At 35.3% G+C, this 22255-nt stretch overlaps 1 long non-coding RNA gene across 1 annotated transcript in view; it reads left to right on the top strand.

Moving 5' to 3' along the window:
* The window catches only part of LOC107870695, a 43369-nt gene extending 21543 nt beyond the window's left edge, over positions 1–21826 (top strand). Inside the window, exons 3-4 of the long non-coding RNA XR_001674279.2 lie at positions 14463–14523; positions 21493–21826. This is a non-coding gene — a long non-coding RNA (uncharacterized LOC107870695). The remainder of the gene's footprint in view (positions 1–14462; positions 14524–21492) is intronic.
* Positions 21827–22255: the final 429 nt, after the last annotated feature.

The raw sequence follows: 22255 nt of genomic DNA, 5'->3' as shown, positions 1-22255 counted from the left end.
TAGTAGATCCTGAGAAAGAGAGTGAGTCACATATAGAGTTTTTGGCAGCTTTTCAGGTGCTAGCCCAAGTTGTGACTAATGTTCAGGGGAAGTATCAGGCTACAACCCCACCTCAGCAAAATGGGAATTCTGCCGCAGCCAGGGTTTGAGATTTTATGAAAATAAAACCCCCCCAGAATTCTTTAGTTCAGTAGTAGGTGAGAACCCACAGCTTTATCTAGAGGAGGTGAAGAAAATCACCCAAATTATGTATGTTTCTAAAGAGAGAGAGTGAGTAACAAAGCCAAGATAGGTAGTTATGGTTTCTCACAGTCAGGGTCTGAAGGTGGTAGTAGTTCTTAGTGTGGTCGGAGATTTTTAGTCCCTTCTCCATCTTTAGCTAGTGTACCCGCACCTGTGTTTGGGGGTGGTAGATCTGAGATAGCGCCAAGCTCCAAATCCCAGAGTAGTGCTAGTGGTGCTCTTACCCATTTAAGTTTTGGAGAGTGTGGTAGGAGCCACCATGGTGTGTGTAGAGCCGATAGTGATGTATGCTTTGGGTGTGATGAGCCAGGCCATAGAATGTGAGAATGTAGAATGCTGACTCAAAGGGGTAGACGTCATGCATTTTAGGCTCCCCTTGATTGGGAAAAATCCCCGGAAATAGACACAGGTATGTTATGAGCCCTTTATCTTTATGACATGCAATGATAGATCCTTTGCTCCTATTTTTAGCTTATATGTTAGCATGAGTCATGCATGGGTTTCAGATCTTGATCGGTCAATCATAACCCAGTCTGTTGGTGCCCACGCACCGCCCCAGTATTTCAGCGAAGTTTGTTTATAAGAACATAGTATTCTCAAAGAGGAGATACCCCATAGTATTATAATGTTTCATCCCATTAGATTCATCTCGATGCATGTTCATGTTTTCTTTATGGAGTTAGTATTAGTTGTCATTGCATTATCAAGATGTGCTTTTGAAAGTCAACTTAGCCGGATATTTATGCATTAGATATGCACATTTAGTAGAAAGAGTTCAGCTTGTCAGCGTGTGTTTAGTTTTGTATTCATGAGATCATCCCAGTCATAAGTCCATGCATCAGATATGCATGTATATTATGAGAATTCAGCTATGAATATCATCAGTCGAGTATTCTATGCATCAGATATGCATGCCCAGTGTGAGAACTCTATATGTCAGTCGTGCTAGTTGCATAGTCCTGATCTAAGATGTTTCCATTTCTTGAGTAAGTTTCTTGATCCGTATTCTCAGTCTATCAAGCGACATTCGAGGACAAATGTTTACAAGGGGTAGATAATGTAATGCCCCACAAAATCCTCTTCCAATCTGTGCCTTAGAGCATATTTTGGTAAAGCAAAAATCTTAGTCTAAATGTTTTAGAAATATCCTCCCAAGTATGAAAAACTTTGAATTGTGTGGGAATCAATTTGAGCATGAATTAAGATCATTGAGGTCCCCTAACTCATTGACGAGTTGAAAGCTTTCCTATCATTCAAGTTTTAGTGACTCTCAAAATTTATGTCAACTTAAATCGACCATAACTCCTTGCATATATCGAATTAGAGGACCTACTTCATATCAAATGAAAGCTCTTTGAATTATCTTTCCAACGATGTAAATTTTGTCTAAAACCGATATTGGAGGAGAGACTTATGCTTATTTTACTCTAGCATGTCAGCCTAGAAAATCTGTGATGACCTTTTGTGATGACTTGTCACAAGCCTGATGGCCTGTCACAAATTTCATCACCTTAAGGAACAAAGCCACAAAATCCATTCTTTTGGTGATGACTATTCGTGATGGCCCGTCACAGGCCTGACGACTTGTCACGGATTTCGTCAGCAATATTTTTCCAGCAATTTTAGAATTTTTTCCATGGGTATTTTGGTCTTTTTCCCCTTTCTAGAAGCCTCTATAAATATGGGAAACCTCTCCCAAAACCCTAATTTAATCAATTTTCTCTTCTAATTATCTCAAGGGAAAATAACTAGGGTTTCATCAAGAACGCTAATCTTCCAAAAATCATCCCTAAATTCATCTAGATTTCTTCAAAAATCGAGTTTCTCATAGTGTGGGCTTCAAGAATTAATAATTACAAGTGCGGATAGAGTCTCAAGTATTAGAATTCATCCAATTTCAAAGATTAAGGTATGCATATGTTGATTCTTGGGTCCCTTTCATCCAAGAGGCTCAAGAACTATTTTTAAAACTAAAAGATTTTTATGTTCATGAGTTTTTAATGGTTTGTATGAGTTAAAATTTAAGTTTAATATGTTTTTTAGTTTTGATTTATGTTTGCCTATAAAATTTATGAGCTTTGACCCTAGTATGTAGAATTCATGTGATGTTTCTTATAGACCTTTTTGAAGTTGTTTTCTATGTAATGTGTTCATGCCCTTTTTGTGTAGAAATGGTTGAATAAGTGAAGCATGTCCCCTATAGGTTTGATAAAGAGCTTAGGTGAAGCATAAGGTCCATTATAGTATGTTGAATAGGAAACCAAAATTGTGAGTTAATTTGTGCTTAGCGTTTGATAAAACCCCCAAATTAATGAATTATTCCATGGTAGTAGGAAATTCCCAAATAAGTGTGAGCCCGTGCATGTCTAGTATTTTGTTGACGGACCTTAGTGAACAATTGGAGAGGTGATAGTAGTAAATTCCCCAATTATGTGATCTTGATATATGTTAAACTTTTAATATATGCCAAGTGGTTAGCAAGTAAGATATAAAGTGATAGTATGAAGTTTTCCCAAGCCATCTGATATCCAAATACATGTCAAGACTAATATAGGTATGGAGTACTTGATATAAGACTTTGTTGAATGGAGTACGATCTAGTATCATGTTTTCACCTATGTTATTATATGATTTTTATTTCGAGTTGCCCAAAGTGACCACTCGATGATTGTGAAAATACTTTATTGAATATGAGATACTTTGATGATTTTAAAGATGCATGAATGATTGTGATGATATACAAATGAACGTGATGATGAATGAATGATTATGCTTTACTTTTATGTCATCGAGTCTTGGGGGAATTTATACCCGACAATAGAGCTGTTGTCTTGAGACCATGTCAGTTTCTCAATAATTCCAATCGAGCCATAATTCTCAGAACTCAGTGAGTTATAGAACTCTGTATCCTCAAACAAGTGCAGAACTTAAGAAAGCTCAGTAATCTTTATTATCTCTGTTATCTCAGTATCGCTAGCAATCTAGCCTCTATCCTATAATCAGCTAAGATCTAATAGTATTCAAGTGATGCAATTCTAATCTCAGAATTGATTCTAGTAATCTATTCAAAATCTGTACAGTTAGTCAGATAGCATGATTCGATCTTTTTTTCGTTAGATATGGAACTAAGTAATCTCAGCATAACTCAGTCAAATCTTTTGAGAAACATGATCAGTATCAGATTCAGCTAAATGTAAGTTCAGTTTAATAATAAGATCAATGCCTTTCATTTAGGAGTAGGATTCAGCACCGAGCAAACCTAAGGATGGGATCTCACTTGCTAGTAGAGGTTGTGATTCTTAAAAGCAATCCTTGCATTTCGGAACTGTGTAGCCAACATAGGAAAATAACTCACCTATCAAGCAAGATTGACGTCCTATTGATAGTCACCACCAGAGAGCCTGACCTTAGAGAAAAGATAATGTCTTTACTCGTGGCACAGTATTGGCAGCCTCCCAATCGGGGGTTGAGGTTAGACCCCACCTGGGGTAGGTTGGAGGTATGTCAGTTAGATGACTACTTCCCAGAGTTTCAGTTTCAGATTTAATCTCAGTTTAAGAATTAGTCTTCAATAGTCAGGATAGTCAGATACAGTCATCTATCTTTATGAGGAACTCAGATAGTTCCATTGATTTATGGACCATCCCATTAGATAGGATTGGTCTCATATATAGTTATTTGATATCATATTCAGAGATATACCACCAAACAGGCTTGATCACAGTATTAGATTTCTATTGAATATTTTTATCGTCAAATTCAGATATAATCATATTTGTTATCATTGATAAAGCTTCAAAAGTAATCAGTTAGAAAAGTTGATCTCAGTCTCAGACCATATTGAGTATTCTTATTATCATATCTAGAGATCTCCCGTCAGATAGGCTTGATCTACATCTCAGATTCTATTAAGTATTCATGTTGTTAGATTCGGACATGATCATTCTTCTTATCTTTGAGAATCTCTCTGGGATAATCTATTTGAAAAGTTGATCTCTAATTCTATCATTCGAAAAAAGTAAGCTCAAAGTTCAGTCCTTGAAGTAAGTACATCCAGATCCTCTATTGTCAGTATCAGATGAGTCTGTGATTCCTTATCTCATTTATAGTAGCGAGTTTAGTCTGCAGTAAGGTGGTATCTGAGTTTCAGTATCTAGAGTTACGATTATTGTGTTCTCGTTCTGTGTATTCTTGTATGTGTTCTCATATAGCATCTTCATGATTAGTCAGTTTAGATATTATGCATGTATGAGCCCTTGCATTAGCCTACCCTATCTACATACTTGGTACATTCCTATACTGATGCATCTATGCTAAGGTTTTTTATTTTACACCATAGGTTCAGAGGCACAGGATCTAGAGTATCCTCAACAGTTCAATCCCAGTCAGCAGCAGTAGTAGTGAGTCCTCTTCTTTCTAGGATGAATCTCAGTTTACTGTTATTGCTTCAGACTTTGTTTATTTTTAGTTGACGGAGTTAGTTGGGGACTTGTCCCATCAACTCTATAGTTCAGATAGTTTAGAGGCTTTTCAAACGGATGTATTAGTATTTAGTTTTTTGTAGTATGAGTATCATAGATGTGTTGAACCTTATGGCTAGTTTCCATATTTATTTCAAATATTATGCATTGTATAGGTATGGATATCAGTAAAGGGTTAGCTTGTGGTCCATCGGGGTCATAAGCACCGTGTGACATCTCGGGATGGGATATCGGGGCATTACAAACTTGGTGTCAGACCCTAAGGTTCAAGAGTGTCCTAGGGAGTCTGAAAAGCCTCATATAGTAGAGTCTTATGCATGGGTGTGTAGCGGGTCACATTTATGTACAAGATGCTATGGGATGTTCTTAGGAGCAATTCCTCTTCTATCAGTGATCATTTCATGTGAGTGAGCATAAGCTCAAGTAGATCGTTAGTCTAATCCACTTCTTTCTTCAAATTACAGAGTATGCCTACTCACAGAGATTTTGTTTGTGGAGTTAGTGATCAACCCGCATAGATAGTAGATCTTGAGAAAGAGAGAGTGTCACATACAGAGTTTCGGGTAGCTTTTCAGGCGCTAGCCTAAGCTGTGACTAATGTTCAGGAGAACTATTAGGCTGTAGCCCCACCTTAGCAAGATGGAAATTTTGCTGCAGCCATGGTTAGAAATTTCATAAAAACGAACCCGCCAGAATTCTTTAGTTCAGTAGTAGGTGAGAACCTGTAGCTTTATCTAGAAAAGGTGAAGAAGATCCCTCAAATTATGCATGTTTTTGAACAGAGAGAGTGAGTAAAAGAGCCAAGATAGGTAGTCATGGTTTCTCGTAGTCAGGGTCTCAAGGTGGTAGTAGTTCTTAGTATGGTCAAAGATTTTTAGTCCCATCTCTATCTTCAGCTAGTGTACCCGCACCTGTGTTTGGGGGTGGCAGATCTGAGGGAGCACCAAGCTCCAAAGCCTAGAGTAGTGCTAGTGGTGTTCGTACCCATTTGAGTTGTAGAGAGTGTAGCAGGCACCACAAAGGTGTGTGTAGAGCCGGTAGTGATCTATGCTTTGGGTGTGGTGAGCCAGGCCATACAATGTGAGAATATAGAGTGCTAACTCAAAGGGGTAGACTTCATCTATTTCAGGCTCCCCTTGATTGGGAAAGATCCCCTGAAATAGACCCACGTATGTTATGAGTCCTTTATCTTTATGACATGCATTGATAGATTCTTTGCTCTAATTTTGAGCTTATATGTTAGCATGAGTCATTAATGAGTTTCAAATCTTGATTGGTCAATCATGACCCAATCTGTAGGTGCCCCGCGCACCGCCCCAGTATTTCAGCGAAGTGTGTTTAGAAGGACATAGTGTTCTCAAGAGGGAGATTCCCCATAGTATTATAATGTTTCATGCCATTAGATTCATCCGATGCATGTTCATATTTTCTTTATGGAGTTAGCATCAATTGTTATTGGATTGTCAAGAGGTGCTTTCAAAAGTCCACTTAGCCAGACATTTATTCATTAGATATGCACATTTAGTAGAAACAGTTCATCTTGTCAGCGTGTGTTCAGTCTTGTATTCATGAGATCATCCCAGTCATAAGTCCATACATCAGATATGCATGTGTATTACGAGAATTCAGCTATGAGTATCATTAATCGAGTATTCCATGCATTAGATATGCATGCCCAATGTGAGAACTCTATATGTCAGTCATTCCAGTTGTGTAGTCCTAATCTAAAATATTTCCATTGCTTGAGAAAGTTCTGTTGATCCGTATTCTCAGTCTATCAAGCGACATTTGAGGACGAACATTCACAAGGGGGAGATAATGTAATGCCCCGTAAAATCCTCTTCCAGTCTGAGGCTTAGAGCATATTTTGGTAAAGCAAAAATTTTAGTCTAAATGTTTTAGAAATATCCTCCAAAGTATGAATTACTTTGAATTGTGTGGGAATCAATTTGAGCATGAATTAAGATGATAGAGGTCACCTAACTCATTGATGAGTTAAAAGCTCTCCTATCATTCAAGTTTTAGTGAATGTCAAAATTTGTGTCAACTTAAATCGACCATAACTACTTGAATATATTGAATTAGAGGACCTACTATATATCAAATGAAATATCTTTGAATTGTATTTCCAACGATGTAAATTATGTCTAAAACCGATATCGGAACAAAGAGTTATGCTTATTTTACTCTAGCGTGTAAGCCTAGAAAATCTATGACGACCTTTTGTGATGACTCATCATAAGCCTAATGGCCTATCACAAATGTCGTCACCTTAAGGCAAAAAGTCACAAAATCCACCCTTTTGGTGACGACAATTCGTGATGGCCCGTTGTAGGCCTGACGGCTTGTCACGAATGTTGTCAGCAATATTTGTCCAGCAATTTTAGAACATTTTTTCATGGGTATTTTGGTTTTTTCCCACCTTTTGAAAGCCTCTAAAAATATGGAAAACCTCTTCCAAAACCCTAATTTCATCATTTTTCTCTTCTAATTCTCTCAAGTGAAAATAACTAGGGTTTCATCAAGAACCCTAATCTTCCAAAAATCATCCATAAATTCTTCAAGATTTCTTCAAGAATCAAGTTCCTCATAGTGTGGGCTTCAATAATTATTTTTTATAATTGCGGATAGAGTCTCAAGTATTAGAATTCATCCAATTTCAAAGATTAATGTATGTAGATGTTGATTCTTGGGTCCCTTTCATCCAAGAAGCTCAAGAACCTTTTTTAAAACTAAAAGATTTTTATCTTTATGAGTTGTTAATGATATGTATGAGTTTAAATTGATGTTTAATTTGTTGTTGATATTTGATTTATGTTTGCTTAAAAAATTTATGAGCTTTGACCCTAGTATGTAGAATTCATGTGATATTTGTGATAGACCTTCTTGAAGTTGTGCTCTATGTGATGGGTTCCTGACTTTTGGGTGTAGAAATGGTTGAATAAGTGAAGCATGTCCCCGATAGCTTTTATAAAGAGCTTAGGTGAAGCATAAGGGCCATTATAGTTTGTTGAATAGGAAACCCAAGCTGTGAGTTAGTTTGTGCTTAGTATTTGATAAAACACCCAAGTGAATGAATTATTCCCTGGTAGTAGGAAATTCCCAAATAAGTCTGAACCCGTGCATATCTAGTGTTTTTTTGAAGGACCTTAGTGAACAAGTGGAGAGGTGATAGTAGTAAATTCCTTAATTATGTGCTCTTGTTATATGTTAAGCTTTTAATATATGCCAAGTGGTTAGCAAGTAAGTTATGACATGATAGTATGGAGTTTCCCAAAGCCATGTGATATCCAAATACATGTCAAGACTGATATAGGTATGAAGTACTTGATATAAGACCTTGTTGAATGGAGTACGTTCTAGTAGCATGTTTTCTCCTACGTTATTACATGATTATGATTCCAAGATACCTAAAGTGGCCCCTCAATGATTGTAAAAAATGCTTGAATGATTATGGTATGCTTTGATGATTTTAATGATGCATGAATTATTGTGATGATATATGAATGAACGTGGTGATGAATGAATGATTATGCTTTACTTTTATGTCATCGAGTCCTGGGGGCATTTATACCCTACAATAGAGCTGTTGTTTAGAGCCCGTGTCAGTTTCTCGATAGTTTTAGTTGAGCCATGATTATTAGAAATCAGTGAATTATAGAACTCTGTATCCTTAGACAAGTGTAGAACTTAAGAAAGCTCAGTATTCTAAATTCACTCTGTAATCTTTGTATCACTAGTAATCTAGCCTCAGTCTTGTAATCAGCTCAGATCTTATAGTATTCAAGTGATGCAATTCTAATCTCAGAAGCGATTTGAGTAATCTATTCAAGCTCTGTACCATCAGTCAGATACCATGATTTAATATCTTTTTTCATCAGATACGGAACTAAGTAATCTCAACATAACTCAGTTATCTATTTTGAGAAACATGATGAATATCAGATTCAGCTCAGTCTAAGTTCAGTCTAAGAATCAGATTAGTGTCTTTCAGTTGGGAGTAGGATTCAGCACAGAGCGAACCCAAGGATGGGAACTCACCTGCTAGTAAAGGTTGTGATTCTTAGAAGCAATCCTTATGTTCCAAAACTGAGTAGCCAGCGTATGAAAAGGAGTCACCTGTTAAGCAAGCTTGATAACATATTGATTGTCATCGCCAGAGAGCCTGACCTTAGAGAAAAAATAATGTCTTTACCTATGGCACGGTATTGGCACCCTTCTAACTGGGGATTAAGGTTGGACCCCACCTATGGTAGGTTGGGGCATGTCAGTTAGATGACTACTTTCCACAATTTTAGTTTCTGATTTAGTTTTAGGTTCAGAATTAATCTTCAGAAGTCAGGAATGTTAAATATAGTCCTTTATCTTTATGAGTTACTCAGATAGTTCCATTTTTTTATGGACCATCCCATAAGATAGGCTTGATCTAATATATAGTTGTTTGATATCATATTCAAAGATATACCACTAGATAAGATTGATTACAGTATCAGATTTCTATTGAATATTCTTGTCGTCAGATTCAGATATAATCATATTTCTTATCATTGATAAAGCTTCCAAAGTAATCGATTAAAAAAGTTGATCTCAGTCTCAGACCATGTTGAATATTCTTATTATCATATCTAGAGATCTCCCATCAGATAGGCTTGATATCTATCTTAGATTCTATTAAGTATTCATGTTGTCAGATTCAAACATGATCACACGTCTTATCATTGAGAATTACTCCAAAATAACTTGTTAGAAAAGTTGATCTCTAATTTTTAAGTCAAAAATAGTAAGCTCCGAGTTCCATCCTTGATGTAAGTACATTGAAATCCTCAGTTATAAGTATCAGATGAGTCAGTGATTTCATATCTCAATTTTCATGGTGATTTCAGTCTACAGTAAGGTGGTATCCTAGTTTCAGTATCTATAGTTGCGATTATTGTGTTCATGTTCTGTGCATTTATGTATGTGTTCTCATGCGAAATCTTCATTATTAGTCAGTTTAGATATTGTGCATGCATGAGCCCTTGCATTAGCCTACCCCATCTACATACTCGGTACATTCCTGTACTGACGCATTTGTGCTAAGATTTTTTATTTTAAACCATAGTTTTAGAGGCATAGGATCCAGAGTATCCCCAGCAGTTCAATCCCAGTCAGTAATAGTAGTAGTGAGTCCTCTTCTTTCCATGAAGAATCTCAGTTTACTATTATTGCTTCAGACTTTGTTTATTTTCAGTTGACGGAGTTAGTTGGGGACCTGTCCCATCAATTCTACAGTTCAGACAGTTTAGAGGCTTTTCAGATGGATGTATTAGTATTTAGTTTTTTGTAGTATGAGTATCATAGATATATTGAACCTTATGGCTAGTTTCCACATTTATTTTTGATATTATGCAGTGTATAGGTATGGATATTACAAAAAGGTTAGCTTGTGGTCCTTCGGGGCGATAAGCACTATGTGACGTCTTGAGATGGGATCTCGGGGCATTATAATCATGTCCTCAAAGGATGAGGACTCCTTGGTAACTCTAATCGCTGAACTGGGATGGTACTGGTTCTCTGGAGCTCATGCTTTTAAACCTATGGTATAAGACATCATAGCACAAATGTGTCAGTACTTTGAATATACTAGTATGCAAGTGAGGTAGGCTGAATGCAAATGGTTCATATGCATGAACAATACTAACTAACTAACTAACATGAATGTAAAAATACATATATGACTACATAACTATAACTGAGATCGTGATAGGATTGAATACTGAGTTCTGACTACTCAGTTTAATAATATAGACATCTGAGTCAGTGATGAGTGAGAAAGACTTATACTGTATTACTGAATACTGAGGAACTGATACTATGTAGAATACTGAGGAACTGATACTATGTTACTGATACATAAATGACTGTGTCTGACAGTTCTGATTATGAAGAACTGGTCTGGTTGATGTATCTAGCAGTCCTGAAGATGAATACTGATAACATTAGTTCTGAGAACTGATATAACTGATTACATGAGTGACTGTATCTAACAGTCCTGAATCTAATGAAACTATTTGAGTTTAGTACTGTATCTAAATTGAATGTATCTGACAGTCCTAAAATTTGAAGAACTATCTTAGTTTTTTTACTAAGAATGAGACTATAACTAAGATTGTGGGAAGTAGTCATCTAACTGACATACCCCAATTGTGCTATAACAGTCAATACCACGCCACTGGTAAGGACAATATGTGAGTAACCCTCATATAACAGGTAACTCTAGCGAGAATGGTGGGAAACCTCACATAATAGGTTAAGCCACCTCATTTACCCACATATAGCAGGCTACGATGTCTGAACCTGTGCTGGCTACATTGTTCTGGAACATAAGGATTACTTCTAGCAATCACACCCTCGTATAACAACTGCGTCCCCATCCTTGGGTTCACTCGATGCTAATTCCTACTCATATCTGAATGGACACTGAACATGATTTCCTGAACTGAACTGAGCAAGGACTGAGTTACTAAATTTCTGTGGATGATGGAATATTATTGATATCTGATAACTGACTAAGATATGATATCAAGGAAATTTTTCCTGAGTCATAAGACTATATAAAGTCTAAGAGTTCATAGCTTGACTGAGAGTTTCATGAAAATATGTCATGGATCTAGGCACACAGCTAATATTTCGGGTACAAGTTCCCCCAGGTCTCGATAGAACGAAACTGACATAGCATAATTTACTTGAAGACTTGACTAACATCATAATACATACAACATTCATAGGAGCATTTCATCAAACATGTAATAGGAATGAACTTGTACATACATGGGGATTTTATGATATCATGCTAGTTAGACAATATTCCTTCATCTAGGCATTTAATCAAACGTATGATAGGCATAGTACATATAAACATCATGGTATTGCAATTAAACATCATGGGTCACTTCCAATTTTATCATATAAGGTTTTAGTCATGAGATTTCATAAATCTTTATCTATACTAATAAACCAACATGGAATTTATCATCAAATCACGGAATAGAAATCAATTCCTTATTTATCAACATCAAAGATAACATACCAAGCATGAACACATGAAGAAAATCCATAACTTGTAGTTGAAAAGGGATTCTTGGACTTCATGGATGAAAGGAGCCCATGAATGAATACTATGCATACCTTAGTTCATGATTATATGAAGATTGATGGAGATATTCTTGAAATTTAATGGTGAATTCCCTTGGAATTGAACCTTCTATAAAAACCCTAAGGCTTGTTCTTGAGAGTCTTTGAGAGTAATTGAGTATAAGCTACTGAATTATGCCAAAACTCATTTTATAAGGTTTATCTTGGGTGAAAAATTTACCATTTTAACCCTAGAACACGTATTTATTTTCTGAGAAAATTTTCCATTTTTATCCTTGGCGCGAATGCCACTATTGCGCCAAGTCACTGGAACTAGACAATTGGGAATCTACACGGTGGACCTTGTTTGAGACCTGGAAGTTTGGAGCGATGTGCCACTATCATGCAGCAACACTGGAAATTGACGATTGCCATTTTAACTATCTTCGTAACACACTGAATGCTTAGGTGATACACTATTTCAGTAAAAAGGCTATAACTCTTTGCCCTAGTGTTGAATTTGGACGAATTTTGTATCGATGGAAAGGTTATTGAATTTCCCATATGAAAAAAGTTAAAATCTTGAAAATACCATATCTATAAAAGTGGATTCATCTTTTAAATAAAGTTTCTAACATTCTTGGAGAAAATTTCAAGCTAGGAAAAGTACGGGTATCACATAGGGGCTAAAGTGTAGAAAAATAGACTATAATGGCAATTATGATAGTTTCATTATATTTTTAACATCTATTTTAGGATACAAGGAATCCATGGTTTAGGTACCAAGACTTTTAGACTTATTTTGCTCTATTGGGTAGTCGTTGGTTAAAACGACCCTTAGGTATGAGACCCATATTTTGTTGAAATAACCTTGGATGGAAATTTTGGTGGAACTACTAAGTTTGAAATATCAAATTTGATCTTGTAGCATAGTTTCTTAGGTTCATGAGATTTCAGATGAATCTTGAGGGTCCAATAAAAAACATAAAAACTTTGCCAATTTTTTGGTGCATTTTAGCTAGTGCAAGCAAAAAATGGCATTTGCATTTGTGAGTCCATGGACACATTTGAGAAGGGGCCATTGAATTTTTAAAGAGTCATCCAGCCGACTAGTTCTTCTTTCTCCCTTGCGTTCTTGGTGGATCAGTCACATTCATAATGGGTAAGCCAGCTTTGACATCTCATTCGCGATAGGGTCCCAACAGTTACGATGAAGGGACCTCTAGAATTATTTATTACTTTGAAACCCATTTTTCTCTATTTTTCTTATGTTCCGAGTCCATTAAAACCCTAGCAAGCTATGAAAGTAAGGAGCGATTTGGAAATATTATCTCAGACATTTTCTCATCTATATTTCTTTAAGTTTCCATTAAATTCTTGATTAATGTCTAATTCAAACCCAAATTCCTAGTTTACTTTTGGGGTTGATTTAGGGATCTTTTTTTCTTGAATTTCACATATTTTTTAGGGTAAATGATCCTTCATCTTAGTGGGACCATTTGATAATTTAAAAATTGTCATTTTGTGAGTGGGTTGCACATGATATTTTTAACTTAATTTTGTACTCAAAGCAATAATATAGATTATGGATGTTGTTACTCTCATATTAATGTATAGATTATTATATTAATTATGTGGCATCATGTAGAGGCTTCTAAGAATGAAAAGCTCTAATATAGTAGACTTCATGGATCATTCAGTGGTGTCCAGGTAGTCTACTCTTAATTCTCTTCTATATTAAACTTTATTTTTATATTGGTATGGCATTATGATAGTGATAGGTAGGATTTTTATGACTTGGTTGTATGTTTAGTAACTATTAGTTTTTTTAGCCGCTTAGATATTTGTTCTAGAAAGAGTTTGGGCTCCTTTCTTCTTGGTGTTAGATGTTTTTCTAATCCTAGTTTCCATTTCATTAATATTTAGTAGTGGGTCTTTGGAGACTAAGATTATTCATCCCTCTTTTGGGTCAAACATCTAAAGTATCCCTTGTATACATGAGAGGCCTTTTTTCATCTCTGTAGAATAATTCTTGACTCTTAGAAAGATTTATACACTTTTTTGACCTTTGGAGAAACTTTTAACCTTGCACTTACATACTAGTTGCGGTTCAATTCTATAAATTATGATTCATATATAATACTTTGATATGATGGTACAATACTCTAGTTCTGGTTTAAGTATGGCACGTATGATCTATTTATAACATTATTATGATAACATCACTCTTCAATTCTTGTTTAAATTTAGCATTATGGATTAAAGGAAATTGCCAGTGTGGTCTCATTGTTCTCACCTTATTAATAGTATGCTATTCCTTATTTGCATCTACTGGACTTATAGAGGCTCAGTTGGGTTTTCCCTCGTGTTTGTACCTTTTGGGCTTATGGAGGTCCAGTTAAGTTATTGATAGACTGTATTCAATTTTATTTATTCATTATAATGAATGATAACTTATTCTAAATTTTAGAGTAGTCAAATAGATATTATCTTATTCCACGATATCATATTGCATTCTCGCATTTTATATACTGTTATTATGATTTATCTCAGGTTTTCTATGTTGCTATTTATTACCTACTATTTTGGTGCTCATGCTACACATCTACATATTTTATGATGCAGATCCGAGTATGATCACGACCACAGATGTTCTATCCCGCTAGCTTTTGGATTTTGAGAGAGGGTAAGCTTTATGAGTCAGAGTTGATTCTCTCCCCTTCTACTATTTGTTTGGTATTAGTGGCTCTTGTACCAATCTTACTAGGTCATGGATATTCATTTTCTCTCTCTCCCTTATTGATATTAGTACTATTTAATTTATGTTACTACTGTATCCAATTTTGTTGAATGCTTATTTTTGATATTTCATAAACTTTCCAATAATTAGCCAATTACTTCAAACTCCAGGATAGGGTTTAGATTACCTCTTGATTAATAAAAGTAGGTGTTATTATGACCGATAAAAAAGTTATTCTTGATTGAAATTTTATTTCATAAATCGACATTGCTTATCTATGAGCTTCAAAAGTTCAACTGGAATCTTAGATTGTTCATATTATAAAACTATTTGTTTTTTATAAAAGTACTAGATGATAATTGGATATTCCATAATCGATTCAATAGATTTCCTTGTAATACATCCATATCATAGAACATCACTTTTAATTAAAAAATATTCATAGGTTATAGAGTGTTCTTGTATATTTTTTGGCAGCTCATACTGACAATGAGAATAATAGTTACTTTTTCCTAAATATTTTGTAACACACAAAACATGAAAAATATGAGAGCAATGCAAAAATAGTAATTGAGTTTTTTCTGCTATCTCTTCAAGGCATACCATACACTCATCATTGATATTTCTTTCATGAGCCTTTAGTTACTCTAGCAATTCTACTGATGCTTTACTAGATGTGTTAGGGAATGTGAAGTTTTGATGATGGACATGTGAATTAAATATGTTGTGCAAGCTGTTCCATACAAGTAATGAAAGAGAAGTTACTGGTTCTTACATATTGAACTAATGCAAGGCTGACAATGCATTAAGACAAAAGTGGATAAGAAAGAAGGCTTAGAATTATTTCAAATGCTATGATTGAGGAGAAAATAAATACAGTATCTAGAAGTTGAGTTGATCAAGGAGTTCTACAAGACTAGGGGATAAAAGAGAAGAGTACTATTTAGTTAAGGAGAGAGAAATGGCAGCAACAAAGAGTGAAACTACCTAGGAGTCCTATTGTAGATAGAAGAATACATCAACTAAAGGAGTCAATTAGAGTTGGATTAAATACAAAAAACGACATTCAAGTGTTTCACTCGTGCACTAAAAAAATAGTCAACAATAAGAAAAATAGTTAACTTACTTGAAGAAGAACCTGGTTCCTCACTTAGCAAGTCATTAATTTTGTAATAGGTAGGGTTGTTGAGTTGTGATGGGTTTTTATTCTAGTCTCAGTGAAGTATAAACTGAGTTAAGAGTTGTGTCTTCAAGTCAGGGAACTCAAAGACTTGGGAACACTTATCTTGGAAAGATTTATGTTTTTGTAGAAATAGGAGTTGGAAGTTTTAATTCCTAGTTCACAAGAAGTCTTGTAATTTGTTGATTGTTGACGCTTAAGAGATATAGTGAAGTTGGGGTAAATCCTGTAGAGGTATAGGTCATGGTTTTTTACACCTTTCTTGAGCCGGCTGTTTTCCACATAAAAATATTGTGTTTAAGTTTTACTTCTGTGAACTATGTTGGTTTACCTGTTCCACAGATAGGCAACCAGTAGAGTATAATATTAAAAGCAGTAGGGCACTCACTCTAGTAAGTGGTATAATAGAGAGGCTGTCTTAAACAAGAGTAGCACTTAAGAAAAGATCACAATGATGTGTTCTGCGCCTCCTACTGGGCACAGTTAAGGTCAGTCAACTACTAGACCTCCACTCTTTTATGGTTCCCACTTTATATGGTGGAAGACTAGGATGGAGATGTTCATCCAAGGTGAAGACTATGAATTATGGGATAGGATTACTGATGGTCCTACTATTCTAATGAAATTGGTTGATGGTGAACCAGTCAAGAAAGTAAGGACTGAATTTACTATTGATGATTTAGTGGCATTAAAGAAAAATGGAAAGCTAAGAACATCCTAGTTTATGGATTAGGACCTGCTGAATACAACAGGGTGTCAAACTGCACCACTGCTAAGCAATAGCATGCACTGGTAAATGCACATGAGGGTACTTCTCAAGTTAGGAAATTCAGGATTTCTCTTCTTTATACTGAGTATGAGGCATTTAATATGAATTAAAACGAATCCTTATATGAGATGATGACAAGGCTTTCTGCCTTAACAAAGGAGCTAACTTCTTTGGAAAAATCATCTATGAGGAGGAAGAGGTTGAAAAGGTATTGAGGGTATTGCCAAAATCAAAGTGGAATGTTAAGGTAACTACAATTAGGGAAGAAAATAAGGATCTCAAAAGTATGACCCTAGATGAACTGGTAGGGAACTTGACGACTTATGAAATGGAAGTTGATGGAACCAAAGAACAAGCAGTGCTGGAGAAAAACTTGGAATTGAAGGCTTCTGATAGAGATGAAGAATTTGAACTTGATAAGGAATAAGTTGCCTTCAAAACTAAGAACTTCAGAAAATTCTTTAAAAAGAAGAAGAGAATAGGTAGGAAGAAATGTTCAAATGACAATCCAAATGGATGATACAAGTGTAGTAAGACTTATCATCAGATCAGAGATTGTCCAGTCTAGGAAATAGAATGGAAAAAGGAAAGAACAGAAAAGAAATTAAAAGAAAAGGCCAAAAGAAGCGAGGAATATGTAATGATGGCAACATGGGGATTTAACTCAGATGATGATGAAGCTGATGAGACTGCATTCATGGCACTTAGAGATTCAGACTTATAGAAAGAAAATGAGGCTTCTGAGGTAAGCATACTTGAACTTAAAGAGAAACTTCATTTTTTTCTAAATCAAAACTTGTTTCTTTGATAAGTGCGCTAATTGATGATTTCCAACAATTAACTTCTGATATGGATAAGTTGTTCAACAGTCTTGCAAGCCTTAAATTTGATCTCATTAACTTAAAAGTTTGTAAAGATATAGTTGACAAGGAAAACTGCACTCTAAAGAAATAGGTTGCAGAACTTGATTCTTAAAATAATGATCTTAAGTCTGAAACTAAAAGTGACTCTGACTAAAAATGGGAAAAAAGCCCTGAGTAAAGAACAAGAAAGTGCTGAACTTGAATTAGAGAAGTACAAACAAGAGTGTAGTAATGAAGCTGACATGGTAAACAAACTACATGAAGAAGTCTCTAAACTGAAACTTGATCTTGAAACAGCTAGTAGGTGGACAAATTCCTTAAGAATTGTTCACAAATTGAGTGAAAGAAATTACAATGAAAAGGAAGGTTTGGGATTCCACAAAAGTGTTGATGATATTAACAACAGAATGTCCAGTAGCTGCTAAAAGTAGATCAAACAGTCGAAACTTGGCAAATAAATTTTCTCAGAACGAAAAGAAAAGAATTCATTCAGGTTTGAGAAATAGGTTGCACTACATGTTGCCAGCATGGACTAGAAGAAATTTAATTGATCTATTTACTCATAAAACAAGACCCAAGCTTGTCTAAGTTCCTAAGTCTAACCATTGATTTTTTGCAAGAAAAGGTGAATGGAAGCAAAAGGAATTGGTACCTGCACAATGATTGCTCAAGACATATGACTGGTAATAAAAAAAGTTCCTTTCACTTTCCAAAATAAATGGAGGAGGAGTTTCTTTTGGTGATGGAAAAAATAAAATCATTACTGGAATTGGAAAAATTGGCTCAGCTGAGTCAAGAGTATTGGAAGATGTCTATCTTGTAGAAGGATTGAAACACAACTTGCTGAGCATCTTATAACTGTGTGATAAAAGTAATAAAGTTATTTTTACTTCTACATAAGTCAAAGTCAAGAGGATGGACACCAAAGAGATTATACTCACTACAAGAAGATACAGAAATTTATACAAGGCTTACATAATGGTAATACCAGGATCAGAGTTGACTTCTCTAAGTGCAATAGAAAATGATCCCCTCCTTTAGCACAAGAGACTTGGACATGCAAGTTTGAAACAAGTAAACATTCTTTCTTCCAAAGATATGTTATTGGGATTTCCCAAAACAAAGTTTAAGGTAGAAAAGTTATGTAGTGCCTGTGTAAGGGGGAAGCACGTAAGATATTCTTTTAAGTCAAAGAACCATGTTAGCACTACCAAGTGTCTTGACCTAGCTTATATGGACATGTATGGACCAATGATACTTCAAATCAGAGGGGCGAAAAGGTATATTTTTGTAACTATTGATGATTATTCTAGGTTCACCTGGACATTGTTTTTATCCTCTAAATAAGATACCTTTGATTTCTTTATAATTTTCATTAAGAAAATTGAAAAGAAATTGGGCACTTCATTAGTTTTCATAAGATCTGACCATGGTACAGAATTTAAGAATGTCAAGTTCTTAGAATTTTGTTCAGCAAATGGTATAGATCATAACTTTTTTGCTCCTAGAACACCCCAACAAAATGGAGTGGTGGAAATAAAGATTAAAACCTTGGAAGATATGGCTAGAACAATGATTCTTGTAGTAAATATTGCTAAAAACATTTAGGCTGAGTCAATAATTACTGCAGCATATACCATAAATAGATGCATGATCAGACCTATGTTAAATAAGACTCCCTGGGAATTACTAAAAGGAAGAAAGACAAACATTTCTCATTTTACAATCCTTGGTTAAAAATATTACATATATAATAATGGAAAGGATAATCTGGGAAAATTTGATGCTAAAACTGATGAGGGAATCTTCTTAGGTTATTCACTTTATAGTAAGGCTTATAGGGTTTTAAACAACAAAAATAACTATATTGAAGAAAGCATGCATGTAGTTTTTGATAAATCCTATGTTAAGACTAACCTACAAGAAGGAAGTACCTCTAAGGAATAGGTTACACAAACTGGTTCATCGACTGGAGCTACCAAACATGGAGGCACCTCAATAGGAGGAACTAAATCTGGAGGCACAATGACAGGGGGAACTGAGCCCCTAACTACCCTATCTTAGAACATCAGCAGTAATCCTAGTAGCTCACTTGTATTGGTTCCAAAAGGTTACAAGTATCAAGGATCACATCCTATTGAGAATTTTATTATTGATCTTACTTCTGGGATCACTACAAGGTCTGGATTATGAAGTATGCATGCTTTCAAGGAATTCCTGTAATACCCCGAGACTCTAACCAATAGTGCAACCATGAATCAAGCTCATGAGAAATAAATTATAATATTTTGGGATGTTTTCAAACCAAGGATGGTGTGTATTAAGGTCTTAAAGATGTCCTAATGATTGGGTGAATCAAAACATTCCTTACCGATTGAATTCTTGGGAAAGATATTGGTATAGTCAACTTCAAATGAGTGTATCTCTAAATATACTTGGAATTTTTGATCTTATGACCTATCAACAGATATATAATTGAATTATCTTTCCAACGATACAAATTTCTCCAAAATCCGATACCGGAGCAAAGAGTTATACCCATTTTACTCCAGCATGTCATTCTGGAAAAGGGTGACGACGTTTCTGACGGCCTGTCACGTTTCTGATGACATTACTGACAACATCGTAACATTTCTGATGATGTCATCAGCATTAGGAAGAAAATCATAAAATTCAACCCTTTTTTGATGGCATTTAGTGACATCCTATCACGGGTCTGACGGCCTATCAAGGATGTCGTTAGCTGTTTTTTTAGCAATTTAGAGATGTTTTTGCAAGGATATTTTGGTCTTTTCCAATGTTTTAGAGGCCTCTAGAAATATGAGAATCCCATCCAAACCCTAATTCAATCATTTTCTCTTCCAATTCTCTTGAGATAGTATAACTAGGGTTATATCAAGAACATAAATCTTCCAAGAACCATCCATAAATCTTCAAAATTTCTTCAAGAACCAAGTTCCTCATAGTGTGGGCTTCAAGAATTATTTATTTCAAGTGTGGATAAAGTTTCAAGCACTGAAGTTCATCCAATTTCAAAGATTAAGGTATGCGGGGTTTTGAACAAGAACACTTCTTTCGTTCTTGTGCCCAAAGATTTAATTTCTATTGAATTTCATGAATTTTGAAAAGTGGGTTTACATCCAAATTACTTTATCAAGGATTTATGAGATTTGAGCTATACAATATTGACACATATGACTACTTCATTGTCTTATTTCTTAAATTAAGAATTTATATCATGAGTTGTATATTGTTATCATGAAATGATAATTTCTAAGTGATTTATGATAAGTACCATGATTTATGTTTTTCCATGAGAAGTTTGTCTATTGAATACATTTTGATATTGATCTTGAGAGTTAAGAATAAGTTCTATGATGTTTTCTGGAAGATTTGATACTTGATATGATTTGATAAGCAAGTGTACTAGATGATGAGAAAGATTATTTTGAGATTTAGTCGTGTTAGGAATCCACAAGTTTATTATGATTTGCAAGTGAGATATATATTTATATTTTGGTCTTCATAATAGAACCTTGAGTTGACTAAGGTGGATTTCCTAATGCGTTCCGAGCTTAAGTCTGGGAGTAGTATTTAGCACCGAGCAGGAAGTATGGGTTTAGCGTATCCTACTTTCTCAGAACTACAAGCGACCATAGGATTAATATTAAGGACCAAAGACCAAGACAGTTATCACTAAAGTTAAGGTTCTACTCCGATGGTAAGGATAAAACAACTCTCCCCAACATGGGCAAGACGTTGGACTCCATGTAAGCTCACATGGTTTATGTCGGTTATAAGAAACTCCCAAGTCCATAATAGTCCAAGTTTCATGAGTTACCGAGTCACTCTAAGTCATGAGTCAAAGAGTGTGAGTTGAGTCCAATGCTTTGTCAGATTTATGAAGCATGTGTTATTTTTGATGATTTATGGAAAATATTTTTTAGGTAACTCAAGTGAAGAGAGTCATTATTATCAGCATGCATGATTTTTTTTTACATTTATGATAGTATTTAAATGTTGCCTGCACCCCCACATACTCAGTACATTCCCAAGTACTGATTCCCATATTCTTCTGTGTTTTATATTTTCTCGTGATGTAGGTTCAGGTGCTCAGTCTCAGCAGCGACAGTGATCTTCAAGTACCTTCATCTGCATTCATACAGTTGGTGAGTCCTCATGGTTTGAGGACCTAAGTCCCTTATTTTAACTTGATAGTAGATGGTTGTTTAGTTCCAGATTAGTACAGATCAGTTGGGGATCTGTTCCAATGGCTCCGCAGTCTTATGTAGTAGAGGCTTTGTCAGACTAGAGTACCAGTATGTATAGAACTTTAGTATTTTGATTGTACTAGATAGTATTTCTATTTATTCTAGTATGTTTATGACATGATTATCTTCGGTCAAAGGCACAGATAAGTCCACAAAATGTTATCCCCGATTCTTGATTCAAGAAATTCAATCCAAGCCTCGACTCCCACGGGTAGCGAAAATTTATCCAAACGCAACCTGGAGTCCATGACTTTCACTCGATTGGGAATACAACGGTCTACCACGTCTGGTCCAACTAAAGAAGGTGTATGCAAATGCTCCATCATCCATAACTGCAATATCAGGTTACTGCCCTCAAAAAATCTCCTTCCCCCCTTTACTTCGGTTAAAGCCTTACTTATTTCTATTAAGATCATGGGTATGAGAGTGAACCTGCCCTTTTGATTAATGCCCTTGTCATTTTGATCCTTATGAAATAGGGCCATCACCAATGATTGAAAATGGGCATTAATACGTCTTTCTTCTAGTGGAAACACTAAAGTACCTAACAAAGCGAGGGTGAAGACTTCAAGACGCTTTCTCTCCCACTTCTCCT

Source organism: Capsicum annuum, chromosome 5, assembly GCF_002878395.1.
Source record: "Capsicum annuum cultivar UCD-10X-F1 chromosome 5, UCD10Xv1.1, whole genome shotgun sequence".
Classification (NCBI taxonomy): domain Eukaryota; kingdom Viridiplantae; phylum Streptophyta; class Magnoliopsida; order Solanales; family Solanaceae; genus Capsicum; species Capsicum annuum.
Note: the sequence above shows the minus strand (reverse complement) of the source record. Positions and strands in the feature narration are given on the sequence as shown.